Genomic DNA, 13,816 nt, shown 5'->3' with positions numbered 1-13,816 from the left:
GGGCATTGCTCTGCCAGGTGAGCTGCCAGAGAGCGCTCTGCTCCCAGCCCTCAGCCCCAGCAGCAAAGCCAGCTGTGGCTGCCCCTACACCACTGCAGCAGGAGGGCTGGTGAGCCCCTGGCCAGGTCCTGTAAGCCCAGTTTTAGCCACACTGGCCAGGCTGGCTCAGGAAGCTCCTTTACTCCCATTTGTGCTGCCTCAGAGACACTGGCATAGTTTTTCCAGCTTGGTTACACAGGCTCCAAGCTCTCCTTTCCAGCCCACTCTGTGGCAAAGCCAGAGAATGTGTCACTGAAATGGGATCCCAGAATCATGGAATGGTTTGGATGAAAGCAGCATTAAAGCTCCACTCCCCTGCCATGGCAGGAACACCTTTCACTAGCCCAAGTTGCTCCAAGCCCTGGCCAATGGGACCTTGAACATTTCCAGGGATGGGGCAACCACAGCTTCTCTGGGCACCACCACCCTCACAGGGGAGATTTTTTTCCCAATATCTAAACTAAATCTCTCCTCTGTTAGTTTAAAACCATTCCCCCATGGCCTATCACTCTGTGCCTGTGTAAAAAGTCACTCTCCTTCTTTTTCATGAGTCCCTTTAAGCATTGGGAGGTGACAACGAGGCCCCAGCTCAGCTTCATCTCAAATGATGCTGAACCTGATGAGAACCTGAGCTTCACAATTGTCTTCTTGGTGACATCGTGCCATGGCCAGCAGTCTGGGTGTCCAGCACAGCAGGGCATGGAAGCTCAGGGGAGGGGAGGCTCCTCTCTGGCTGCCCCAGCCCCACCTAGACCCTGCTGCCTGCCTCTGGAGCCCAATGGAGTTCAATTTGCTCAGCCAGGATGTTTTAGCCGTGCTCAGCCATCTCACAGGGCCTGCCATGGTGGCAGGCAGCAGCTCTCTCAGCATGGAGTGGGCAAACACAGTCAGCTCTTCCCTGGGTGCAGTGTTGGTTGACAAAAGGCTCTGCTGCCCTGGAATTGATGTTGGCCATCGGGAGCAGCAGGGCAGTCCCAGTCCTGCCCAACTCATGGCCAAAGTCAGAATCTTTCCACCTCAACTGGGAGAAGGGGAAAACGGGTGGGGAATGGCCCTAGCAAAACCAGGATTGTGGATCCTTGTACAAACAGGCCAATGTGATTTTGAGCAGTGAATCAACAGCCTGAGCAGGGCCAAGAGCTCCCAGGGAAGCCTTTGTCTCCTGTGACAGACATGAGGGCTGAGCTCTGGTCCATGTGCCAGGCCATCCCTCCTCTCCTGCAGGAGCTGCCCAGTGCTGCCACCCTCCCAGGAGATGTGCCCAGAAACCTCTCCCCTCCAGAGTGGGTGGTTGTGGGGAGGCTGAGCAAGGCTTTGGGGGCTGTGCACAAACAGGAGCAGAGGGGTAGGATGGGATGGGAATGGGGATGAGATAGGAACAGAATGAGTATGGGATGGGGTTAGGGATAGGGAGGAGGATGTGGAAAGAGTGGAGTGGGATGGGAATGGGGTGGGGAGGAAAGGGATGGGAAGTGAGGTGGGGTTAGATGGGGTAGGGAAAGGAGTGAGATCAAGATGGGGAGTGGGATCAGGAAGGGGAGGAAAAGGGGAAGGAGGTGGGATAAAAATGAGGAGGGGAAGGAATAGGGTTGAGACAGAGCCTAGAGACAGGGCTGAGGAATGGAGCTGTGATAGAGCTGGGGGGAAGAAGGGGATGGGAAAGGGGAAAGGAGAGAATCAGCTCTTGTTCAGACAGCACACATTCAGGCAGCAGCTCATGCTGGCTCAGCCACATCGGCCACAGCAGCTTTGGAGAACATTCAATGCCTTTCTCTTCTGCTGCTGTCCCAAGGGGCTGTGCTGCTCTGCCAGCCAACTGTACCAGCAAGTTTTTATTTTACATTTATTTTCCTAATGGTTGGGTGGCCTGAAAACTTGAGCAGTGAATTGTGACTGCTCTAAGATTGGGTAAAAATCCACACAATGGCTGTGCACTGCAGTGTGGCACCAGGGATGAGTCACTGAAATTGCAATTAGGAAAGAAAATAACAGTGGATTTACAAGCTCCTTTCCAGGAGCATCGCGTTTCTCTGGAATGACAATGGTTCCTTAGAGTGGTTTATTGCTCCACATCAAAAAAAACATGGAACTGGAGGAAGTGGTAGCTGATGTAAAACAGTTTAACAGTGAAGGGAGGGAGGAAAAACAGCAATAATTTTCACAGTGATAGCATAGGTGCTTTGGGAGGGTCTGTGGGGTGAGCAGAGGAAACCACAGCAAACCCCAGGGATGTGGGACAGTGGAGCTGTGCCCTGACATGGAGCCCAAGGTGATGCAGGTAGTCTGGACAGAAAGGGCACACAGGGAAGGAGGCTCTGGGAGTGACAGGGGTCCCACAAGTGTCCCCTCCTCAGCTTGCAGAACCTTGCTGGAGAGAACTGCCCAGCAGAGTGCAGCAAACAAGGAAAATGCATCACCTTTGGGTTGCTGGAGTCCTGGAAAGCAAAAGTCAATCTTTTGTTTGTCTCCCAATAGCTTTATTTTGTCTTTTGTCTGACAGGTACAGAGTGCAGTGAGCAGGAGTGAAAAGCACTGAGCAAAGAATGGGCACAGAGACAATCTCCGTGTCACCAGGTGTCAGCGAGTCCTGGGCAGAGGCTGACCACAGCCCTCCCGTCCACATGGTGCCAGCAACACTTCTGACTTCTGTTCCCTCTTTTTCCAGCTCCAGGAGGAAAGGCCAGCAGCTCCCAGGGGCTCAGCCTGGCTCCATGTGCATCCATTGGGCTTGGCTTCACTCTGAGGTCAGCAACTGCACAAGAAACTGCAAAACCAGAGCCTTGGGGATCCTGATCATCACCTCCAGCCCAGTGCAGAGACACAGCAGTGCCACCCACCCCGGGACAGGAGAGCTGCTCCTCACCCTCTCCAGGCCAGCAGCAGGTGTCAACCTGTGGGCTCTGAACAGCCCTCATCTGCTTGGATTGCCGTGTTTTTAATTATTTTAATTAAACACAGAGGTGTTCCAAGGTGGAGATCAGGCAGATACAGCTGCTGCTGCTGCTGGTGGGAAGCAGAGCCCTGCCTGCTCGCTGTGACCACTCTCCTGCACTGTCACCCTCCCCAAAGCCACAGGACACAACACCAAGAGGGAGCCAACAGGCAAAGTGCCATTTTCCTGTGCCCTGATGCTCCTGAGCAGCCTCACAGTCAGTCCAAGGTGTTATTAGTCCTGTCTGTCCCAGGAGTGAGAGACCTGATCCCTTGCTGCAGCCTGGCTTCTTGGGGAGCAAGGCAAAGGTGCTTGGTCTCTTCAGCTTTGTTGACACAAGGGAAGACTCAGTCCTGGTCAGCACGGGTTGAGGTTCTGGGAACAGCTGCAGTTTGGCTTTGGGAGGTGAAAACACAGAGGGTCTACAGCTGGTTAGACAGGTTTGAGCTAAAACCACCCTGTCTGGCTGCTGAGTGTCAGCTGCCCCATCCTGGAGGTCATGAGTGAGACAGGGACTGTAGACTTCAGAATCCTGAAGGGAAGGAGGGTGAAAAGCAAGAACACAGCCCTGAACTTCGTGAGAGCAGACTTCAGCCTCTTCATAGGTCTGTTTGCAAGAGTCCTGTTGGATCAGGTAGAGAAGTACCCAAAGCCTGCAGGAAAGCAAATGTCACTCCTGTCTTTAAGAAGAGCAAGAGGGAGGATCCAGGGAGCTAAAAGCTGATCTGCTTCATCTCCATCCCTGGAATGGGAACAGCTAATCCTGGATATCATTTCCAGGCACATGAAGAACAAGAAAATCATCACTGTTTGATTCCCCACGTGGAAAGTCACACTTGGAGTACTGTGTCCAGTGCTGGTCTTCCCAGGAGAAACTGGAGCAGTCCAGTGGAGAGAGCCATGGAGTGGGTGCAGGGCTGCATCGTGTCTCATCAGAGAGCTGGGACTGTCCAAGCTGGAGAAGGGAAGGCTCAGGGGGACTGAACCCATGTGTATGAATTCCTGAAGGGAGGGTGGAAAGAGGAAAGGTCCAGGCTTTTATCAGTGGTGCCCAGTGACAGGACAAGGGACAATGGGCACAAATGGAAACACTGGAGGATCTCGCTAAGTACCCAGGAGTTATGGAGTCTCCATCCTTGGACACCTGGACAAAGTCATGGTCAAGGGGCTCTCATGGTTGAGCAGGGGTCACACCAGGTGGCTGCAAAGGTCCATCCCTGCCAACCCACGCAGTCTGTAGGTGTGTGATTCTGTGATGTGGCACGGAAACGCCGGAGCTTTGGGGCAGGTGGGACAGGGTGGGCTGGAGCAGGTGCTGCCTGCCAGGTGTCCATGGAAAGGACAGATAACCTGCAGAGGTTCCCAGCTGTCCCTGGAGGTGGCACAGTCACAGAGCTGCTCCATTTGCTGGTTTTGGTGTAGAGCCAGGACACACAGGCGCGTTTCTTCTGTCACCAAGGGGTGTCCTGTCTCCATCACCTGCCTGACACCTGGACAGTGAGCACCAGGGCTGAGCCCAGCCAGCAAAGAGCAACGTAAGAACAGCACAGTTTGCAGAATAAGCCAATTTATTGTATAGGCCAGAAGAAATGCTAAGTACTTAAATAACTGCTTTAGCCTATATTTAAACAGCTACACAGCTCCTTTGAATTTTTAGAACTGCTGTGAGCTGAGCTACTCCTGTGGGACACAGGGAGTTTGTTGAGATGGCTGAAAGACAAATTAGAGGTCAGCTTCGGGCAGCTTTATTTTGCAGTCCTGGGCTGGTACTTCACACACTTCCTGTGAGTATCTCATCTGAGTGCCAGCAGCATTGCACAGAGAAATGAAGCGTTGTCAGCCTTGCCCCCCATTTGTGAGGCTTTCAGGCAGCCAATCCCTTCCTGCAGAATGAAAGCTCCTGGCAGAGCAAAGGTGGACAGGAAAGGTCACTCCTCCTTTTGCTGTCAAACCAACCCACAGTAATGTGTGACCCGCAGGTGACAGCTCTGCACCTTCCTGAGCTGAGGTTTGGGTGGCCACTGCCACCTAGGGGGCTGATCTGGGGAGCTGAGAACATTTCCCGCAGGGACTGCTGTGGGAGAGGAGGGACGTGCACAGGGGCTGGGATTGTGCCAGTGAGCCTGAGTGGAGGGGCTGGTGGGTCACTGTGCCTGGCTGCAGCCCCTCTGTGCCCCTCTGCCCTGGGCAGGAGGGAGTTCCCGGGATGCTCCATCCCAGCAGCACACCTCCAACATCTGCCCAGCGTCTGCACGATCCCAAACCGGGGGCATATTCCCCCTTAGCCTCACTTTTGCTTTGCTTTTCCTCTTTCTGCCATTCTTGCGGAGCAGAGGAGCAGGAAGAGCCACTTTAGATGTGCCAGGGAAGCTGAGTGGCACAACCTCATCATTAAAATGCGTGTTTCATGCTTAAGGAAATGTCCAGCCTGGATTTTGATCCAGCTGTGGACATGGAAAATATTTTCTGTCATATTCCCCTTCTGCCCCCAGCAGCTGAAGCTACAGCACAGGTATTTGTGCTGTAGATGCTTTTTTCTACGGAAAATATAACGGCACTGTGAGGTATTTTATAGCAATTAAATAGAGCAGTGAGCTGCAGAAGGAGTTTCAGGGAAAGCAGTGTTATAAAACAGCATTTCTGCGGCGCCTCTGGGGGCTCGTACCTCGGCTGAGCTGTCACTGCAGCCTTTCCGTGCTGGGGGAGCAGCTTTAGGGCTCCTTCTCCTGCCTGGCCACCCCTTTTCGAGCAGCACAGGGGAACTGAACCACCCTGAGATCTCACACGGACATTTTTTTTTACCCAGATTGGCTGAAATACAAACGCTGGTGGGGAAGGACAGAGACAGTGCCCGAGCATCCTCAGGCGAGGCTGCTGCGCTGCTGGACGGGGCCGGGCAGGACGGATGAGCTGACACGTGGGCAGCAAAGTAGGCCAAGTGCTGAGCTCCAGGGCTGGCCCGGCCCGCAGCACGGATGGAATCACGGACACGCTCAGCCTTCTGCTGCAGAACGTGGCACTGGAGCGGGCTGGGAGATCCCTGTGAGCCAGCGGGGCTGGATGAGCAGGGACTGTCCTGGCCCAGGGAAGATCCCAGGGGGATGTCGGGCAGAAGGGAGAGGAGGAAATCCCAACAGCGACAAAGGCAGTTACCACCAGAGGGCACTTAAATATTGCTCTTGCTGAACAAATGGTGTTTCCTAGCTAGACGCCAGCTCCGGATTGCCTGACAATGCACATCTAAGCCTGAGTCATTGCTGGCACTGAAAGCAAAGGAAAGCACTCAAAAGCTATTTGAGAAGTCATGCATGAATGGGAGTTTACTAGCAGGGCACAGAGGGTTGAACTTTTCTTTCAGACCCTTTCAGAGGGGTCTGCCAAGGGGTCTCCACCCTGCTGAATCCGGCGAGGTGAGCAGTGCATCAGCAGACCCTGACCCTGTGGTACCCCAGGCACGGGGCACTGGGACTGTTCACACTCCCTGTTTGCTCCTCAGTGCAAGTGTTGAGACAAGAGTTCCAGCCCTGGCAGGATCCTGGCTCAGCACCTGCTGTGCTGCTCACCTGGCTCATCTGTGCCCTGCTTTGTATTCCAGAGCTGGGCAGAGATAGAAACACTGTGTGTCTTCTGGGGGAATTTGCAGGGAATGGCTAAGGAAGGAACTGCGTAGGATTTGGGTGAGTGCCAAATAAAGCCTGCAGGAGTGAAGGCAGCCATGGACTGCAGGTGTGAGGACAGGCAATGAAGATGGAGAACAGCTTCCATCCTGGTGCTGGGAGCAAGCCACAGCACCCTGTGCATGACCCAGGATGTCTCAGAGAGACGCCCTGGGGCTCAGGGTAGGACGTGGCAGGTCTCGGTGCCATGCTTGGAGATCTGCTCTGAGCTTCATGAGGATCCCAGGGCCAAAGCAAGGAGAGCTGGAAGTGCTGCAGGGGTAGGTGATGGAGAACTGGAGGAGCATGGCCTCTAGGGAGGAAATGCTGACTGAAGACAACAGAAAGCTTGTGCTGTGTTGGTGATGTTAGTGACTCCTGCAAACACCTAGAGAAAATGGGTTTAACCCTGCAGGGAGAAAAGGGGCCCTGAGGCCTCACAGGAGGATCCCTGGGCCCTGAGAATCTCACCTGGCTGAGCCCAGGGCGGTGGGAGGACAGGGACAAGGCTTGCTTTATGATGTGGCATCTCATCTCCTGGGATCATCTTCCCACTAATTCTCCTGCCTTTGGAGTAGCCAGAGGCCCATCCTGGGGGGCCATTGCAGTAGGGTTTCCCAAGATGAGTAATGTGAACGCTCTGACCTTGGGAATTGCTTCCAGGGGACACAGGAGAGCAGTTTGAGGAGCCCTGTGTGCTGCAGCATGTGGCAACTTCTGGCTGGGTGGGATCTGGGAAGAGAAGTGATGGTGTGGGGAGGCAATGGGGTCCCCATCTGTGGGATTCTCCCATCACAACCTGCCTGGCACATGCCCTCCTCACTCCAGCCAGGGCTCCTGTCTGTGCCAGGACTGGGTTCCCTCATGCTCTTAGGTTTGGCTGATTATTTGCAATTAGCACTAATTAGTGTCTGTTTTGACAGTGCCTTGTCTCTGCTTTCCCCTGCCTTGTCCTTACCCCATCACGCTTCATGTAGGGCCCATTTGCTCCTGAGGCACCTCCCCTGGGCTGGGCAGCGAGGTCAGAGGGTGAATTTGGGGCTCCAACCTGTTGTCCTGGAGGACACAGGACATATGCCCATAGGGGCTTCAGTTTAAGGGGTGTCTGGTGCTTTCCTGGGGGCTCCCTGCTTTGCTCCAGTTGTGCTGCCCAGGCAGTTGTGCTTGTTCCCCAAAACCAGGTATTGAGAGGGATATTATGGGGTCTCACTGCTGGCAGAACGGGAATGTGGGGGGCACTGCTGGGCAGCCCTGGCCTTTCCCAGCCCCCCAGAGCCACCCCAAGCCCTGCCAGGGGGCTGAAGCCATGAGGCTGGTGGGCACAGAGTGGCTGGCACGGAGTGGCTGGCACTGCCTGCCCCTGCTCCTGGCTCTGCAGGTCCTCAGGGTGTTAAATCCTGCTGGGAACCGGTACAAGAGAGGTCTCAGCAGACAGAACCATTTAAAGCTGTTCTCCCCTCTGGAAGGGTGAGCTGGGGTGGCAGTGAGAGGGACAGGGTGCTCCTGGGAGAGATGCCCTGCTTCCCTGGAAGCAAGCCCAGGAGGGACAGAGAGGAACCCTCAGCCAGGAAGGACATAAAAAACCATAGCGAAAATAATACAGCAAAGAATCATAGAACCACAGAACATGCTGAGCTGGAAGGGACCCACAAGGATCATCAAATCCAACTCCTGGCCTTGCACAGGACACACCAACAATCCCACCCTGTGCCTGGGAGAGTTGTCCCAGAGCTCCTTGAGCTCTGTCAGGCTTGGGGTTGTAACCACTGCCCTAGGGAGCCTGTTCACACCCTCTGGGAGAAGAACCTGGTTTTTGTGAATGCTAATGCAACCCTTAGAGAATTGTCCACCAAACCCACAGTATTTTATAGCTGATGGATCTAATAGGCTGCACAGGAAAGTATTATCACCTCCACCTCCTGAGCCTTGGAGCCTGATTGCATCAAACATAAATCTTGTAAATGGATTTGTACTTTCCTCTGGGATTTATTTTAAGAAATGAGCATTTTATTTAATCTCACAACCAGTCAATGTGTCAGGGAGAGGTGGAAGCTCCAGGCAAAATTAAAGTGCATCACTTTTGGGCTGGAGTAATTTTGATGGGCTGAAGCTTTCGCCGCATGTGTGGTCTTCATGCACCGATGAGAAACCTCTGTGCCAGCCAAAATCGTTGGAAAACCAAAGGAAGGCCCAGTTCCTGTTAGGAGGTGCTGGGAAACCAGGTGCAGGGAAGGCTGGTGATGGTTTTATTTGGATGTTGTTGGGTTTGGACACAACTTCGGTGGATCTTTGCACTCGTGGTTTCGTGTGTCTGGTTGGAAGAAGAGCTCAGGACTGCCCAGGAACTGCTGAAATCCCCAAATCCTTTGTGCTTGGCTGGATTAGAGACCTGAAAAGCTCTGGTATGTATTTTTTCAATACTCACAAGAGTGTGGTTTGGTACTTAGTAAATAACTGTTTGACAGCAGAACTCACAGCAGTTGGCTTCACTCATCCTTTAAAGATGCTGAAATTGGAGAAAAAGATTTAAAAGGCAGGAAAAAGAAAAGGATTAAAGAAAAGCTGAAAGGAGGCAGAATCAGAAAAGACACAGGCACCTTAGGAGAGCCAAATCCAGCTGCCAAAGGTCAGGAGGTGAGGGCAGGGAACCCTGCAGGTTGTCAGGGTTTGGAGAGCAAGACCTGCTGGTCATCTCTTCCTTTCTCTGATGTTTGGGAGAGCCAAAGTCCCCTTGGCCTCCATCTCCTCTTACCCCCCCAACCCAAACCTTTCCTTTCCTCTCCACATCTTCCTGGGGCAGCCTGTGCTGAGGTTGGAGTGCTGGGTTTGCACATGGCTTGCTCAGGATTACCTTCTAAAGTGAGTGGAAAATCAGCTTTTTAACTAATTTCAAAGCTGTTTAAGCCAAATGTTCCTGTGGGGACATTAGGTGAGAACCCCACATTGTTTGGAGCAGGAAATCAGCTTTTGTAGAATAGACAGAGAAGCATTTTATAGCCAAGCTTCTTTATCAGCTGCTGGGACATGGCTCCACCCTGGGAAAATGAGTTTCCTGCAGCCTGGTGGAGGGACAGTCCCTGAGCCCCAGGATCGCCCTGGAGACCTCCTGGCTGAAGGAAAGATGCTGAGGTGTAGAGACAGGGCAGAGGCAGATCCTGCTCCCCAGGCTGACATCAGTGTGTGTCCCCTCCTGGCACTGGCTGCTGTCAGAGGGGCTGTAATTAATTGCTATTAATATTCTACTTGAGCTCAAAGCCCACGTGCTGGGCATGCACAGGAAGCAATTATTATTATTATTATATGAGTTATTCCTTTTAAAATAGCAGTGTCATTAAAAAAAATTGCAGCTAACTGTGCTGTTCCCCAAGGAGCAGGTCTGTTGAGGGCTCACACGTGTGAAGGGGTCGCTGTCGTGACGCTGCTCCACAGATGGTTTGAATTTTTCTGAATCACCGACTCCCATTTTGTGTCAAGGATCTGTCTGGGCAGAAGAATCTCAGGGAGCACAACTGGAAGGTGAAAAAGGCAAAAAGCCAATTCTGTTCTGACTGAAGTGGGGCCCCAACCCAGCTCTACACCAGAGGAGCCCAGCATTCCACTGCCTTCCTCATCCTCCTCTTCCTCAGGCACAACTTTCTGTAGAGGCTGAGGTGCATCCAGCTTTACCTGGCAGTGGTGATCTGGGTCCCCTCACTCAGATCCAGCAGTCCCAGTTCCCAGGCAGTGTCTGTGTGTGTCTGCCCATCACCAGGGCTCAGCTGCACCTTTTCCAGCCACCTGCAAGGGAGTTTGGGAGTCCCCCCCTCCACTCATTTGGCAAGGACCTGACCTGCACTTGTTCCTGGCAGGACTGGGCTGAGGCTTAGAGGTGAGCTGGGGCACTGGCCCAGGAGTCCACGAGAAGCCTCACTGAGCACATTTGTGGTATGAAGTGAAAAAGAGCATTGGAAATTTATCCTTCATCTGGCTTCCTAACCCATCCCTGGGAGACTGGGACTTCCCTCTCAGTAGGGGCTGAACAACTGGGAGACACACAGGTCACCAGTTCCCTAATCTGAGGTTCACCTCCTCCTCCCCAGAGGGGTTGGGTAGCAGGAGAGATCTCCTAAGAAGCTCATCAGGCATCCCACTGCCCATCATGGCCAAAACCAGGGCCGCAGACCATGTTGTGAGGAGGAGAGTCTGCATGAAGGCCAGCACAGCTCAGGACACCCTGCCCAGCATGCTCCCAGTTCAGTGGCACTGAGACCGTGGCACGAGAGACCATGGGAGTTGAGAAGGTCTCTTTCCTGTTCCTCATGGCATCTCCTGCCAGGGCCAAGGGTGCTGCCAGCTTTGTGCCAACACACGGGCAGGAAGGTCTGGTGGCTGTAAGGGGGCAGTGGTGGTGCCACCAGCAGTTCCACATCTACTGGACATGTGCCCACAGCTGTTTTGGGGGATGGACTGGGTAATCCCTCTTCCCAAAAAGCCATGGAAGGGCTGCTCCTGCAGCCAGGGGCTGTACAGACCATGCCAGGGATCCTTGTGTCCCAGCACTTGGATGGGGTCACCACAGCTCATGGAGGCACACAGGCTGTGACACCAGCAGGGCTCCAGGGTACATGTCCTGGTTCCAAACAGGATCCTTCACTCACTGAGACACTTCTCAGGGTTTCTCTCTCCTTGATCACCTTTCCCAGGTGTTTTGCTCTTACCCAAATGTTGCTGCTTCAGGAGCTTCTTTCTGTTTGTGAATATTTAGCCCTTAGTAGAGCCATGGATTTTTAAAATCCAAAGGTCATTTCTAGGTCACTGAATAATTACTATTGCTGTTTCTACTGTCACTAATTCCATCACAGAGAAGCAGCAGCTTGCTGAGAAATCCTTGAGCTGCAGGCTGAAAACAGAGGGAAATTCACCACAGAAAATGCAAGATTTGGAGCACTTAGTGCCACGGGCTGTTGGAAAGAGAAGCAGGGCCAGGGGACATCAAAGCTGGGCACAGGGATTCCCTTCATCCCTGCTGCTCCCCACGTGGGACTCAGCTCATCCTGCACACGATGTTACTTTCAGAGTGCTCAGCACAATGAGGAGGTGCCTGCAGCCCCTTTGTGCAGGTCTGGGCTGTGGGGTTTTGGGTCCTTTCTTGCAGCCTCTGGTCAAAGCACTGAGCTGGTCACAAAGTCTGTGGGGACTCAGTGTTTGCTGTGAGCCAGGGCAAACCCTCACAGGTCAGGGGGAACTACCAGCTGGAGGGAAAGCTGTTGCTGTTCATGGGATCAAGGAATGGTTTGGGTTTGGAAGGGACCTTAAACTCATCTTGCTCATGGCAGGGACATCTTGCTCTAGACCAGGCTGTTCCAAGCCCCATCCGACCTGGCCTGGAACACTCCCAGGTACTGGGCAGACACAACTGCTCTATTGCTGCTAGAGGTTATTTTTTTTGAGGAGCAACGGGATCTTTCAGCTGCTTAGGATTATGTAGGGATAGATTCACTGATGGGCAAAGTGAGGGGGTGCATCACCAGCTGGTGGGGGAACATCTGACTTCCCTCACTCAGGAAAGCTTTAGGGACTCTCTAAGAGCAGGAATTGCTCACTCTGGGCTGGAGCAGCTCCTCCTGTGTTTACAGGAGCCCAGCGCTACACTGGGCCATTGACTGCCCTTGTGATGGTCAGGATGTCATTTCACCCCTCAGTGCAGCATGCAAGGCTTGGCAAGGTGCTTTTCCATGACCATTCCTGAGAGATAGACTGCAGGTTCATTCCATGACTAAGATGAACAGCCTCAGCTGGGAATCCTTGTGGGCTGTGAGCTGTGCTGGATGTTACAGCCCTTGTTACTTGTCTGTCTCACATGGCAGGGCAGGGAGAGGCACTTTGGGCACCTCCTTCTTCCAGTTTTAGTACAGTTCAGTCTTTCTGGTCAGTCCTGGGAATGTTTGCTCTGGCTGCAATGGATGCAGGCTGGCTCAGGGAGACCCTTCTGTGAGGAAGAGCAGAGGGAAGCGCAGGGAAGCAAGCGTCTGTTGTAGGGTCAGTAGGGCTGAGCTGGGTTCTGCTGCTCAAAACCAGTCCCCTCTGTTTTCCCACTGTGTTTACAGCTCTCCCAGGGCATCCTTGTCAGGGTCAAGCTCTTCCAGGCATCCTTGGCACTGAGCTTTGGCTGCCTCATGCTGACAGTTTCCCCAGCAGCCCGTGCCTGACGGCAGCCCGGGGACAGGCAGCTGCTGCCAAAGGCTCTGGAGCAGCCGGCCCCTCCTGTGCCCCAGCTTGCCCAGGGGTGCAGAGCAAAGGCTCCCCAAGAGTCACTCTGCCTTCCTCCTTGCCTGGCAGCAGCAATCACCCTCTGTTCTTGCCTTGGCTTTTGATTGCCAGGCCAACTTGGATGTTGGATATGTTATAAAATTCCCCACTTTCAGAACATCCATATTTTAGACTTGGAGAAACAAATCCAGGACAAAATAATTCAAGTATTCCTTTCACAATTCCCATGCTCTGCTGGGTTGAAAGGGAAGCTCATAGGAGATGGAACAAGTTCGTGTCTATGCCTCTTCACTGCAAATATGCATTCCTGGAAATCCAGGCAGTCTTTATTCCCAACACCTGCATGGCAGGACTGGGAAGGATTGGGCAGCTACCAGTTGGCTTTTGAGTCACTTCTCCATGTGAGCAGCAGTGGTGGAAGCAGCAAAAATACCTTCTCTGTATCCCTAGTTCAGGAATGCCACCCTGGGGAATTTCCTTTTATCTTGAATAACCTACTTCAGCCAATTCCCAGAAAAGTCGCAGGTTGTCTGCAATGCCAACCAAACCAGCACGGAAGGAATTGCTTTGGTTGGGAGCCATCCTGTGAGGCAGGGCCAGCTCAGGATGCTCCATATCTGAGTTGCTGGAGCATTGCCCCATCCACTACAAACAAATTGGAGCAATCACTAACCCCAAAACTTTGTGACCAGAGTTTTTGTCTGACGTTTCAGTTTAGTTTTTGCTTTAAGCATTAAAATGAGCAGCGGAGACATGAGAGACAGTGGGATCAATGCTGAGGGTCGTTCCTGTGTGCTAGTGGGAGATTAAACTAAAGAGGAAGTATTTTCTTCCAAAATAAGGGCCTTTCATGGCTTGGCAAGGTGTAGAGCAGCTGTTTCCTGCTTCTCAAGCACCAGCCATTGGCCAGTGGGTATCAGCTTGGAGACGCATCTGGCCC

Source organism: Pseudopodoces humilis, chromosome 17, assembly GCF_049639895.1.
Source record: "Pseudopodoces humilis isolate 2021_Gansu_Grassland_sample_001 chromosome 17, ASM4963989v1, whole genome shotgun sequence".
NCBI classification, from domain to species: Eukaryota; Metazoa; Chordata; class Aves; order Passeriformes; family Paridae; genus Pseudopodoces; species Pseudopodoces humilis.
Note: the sequence above shows the minus strand (reverse complement) of the source record.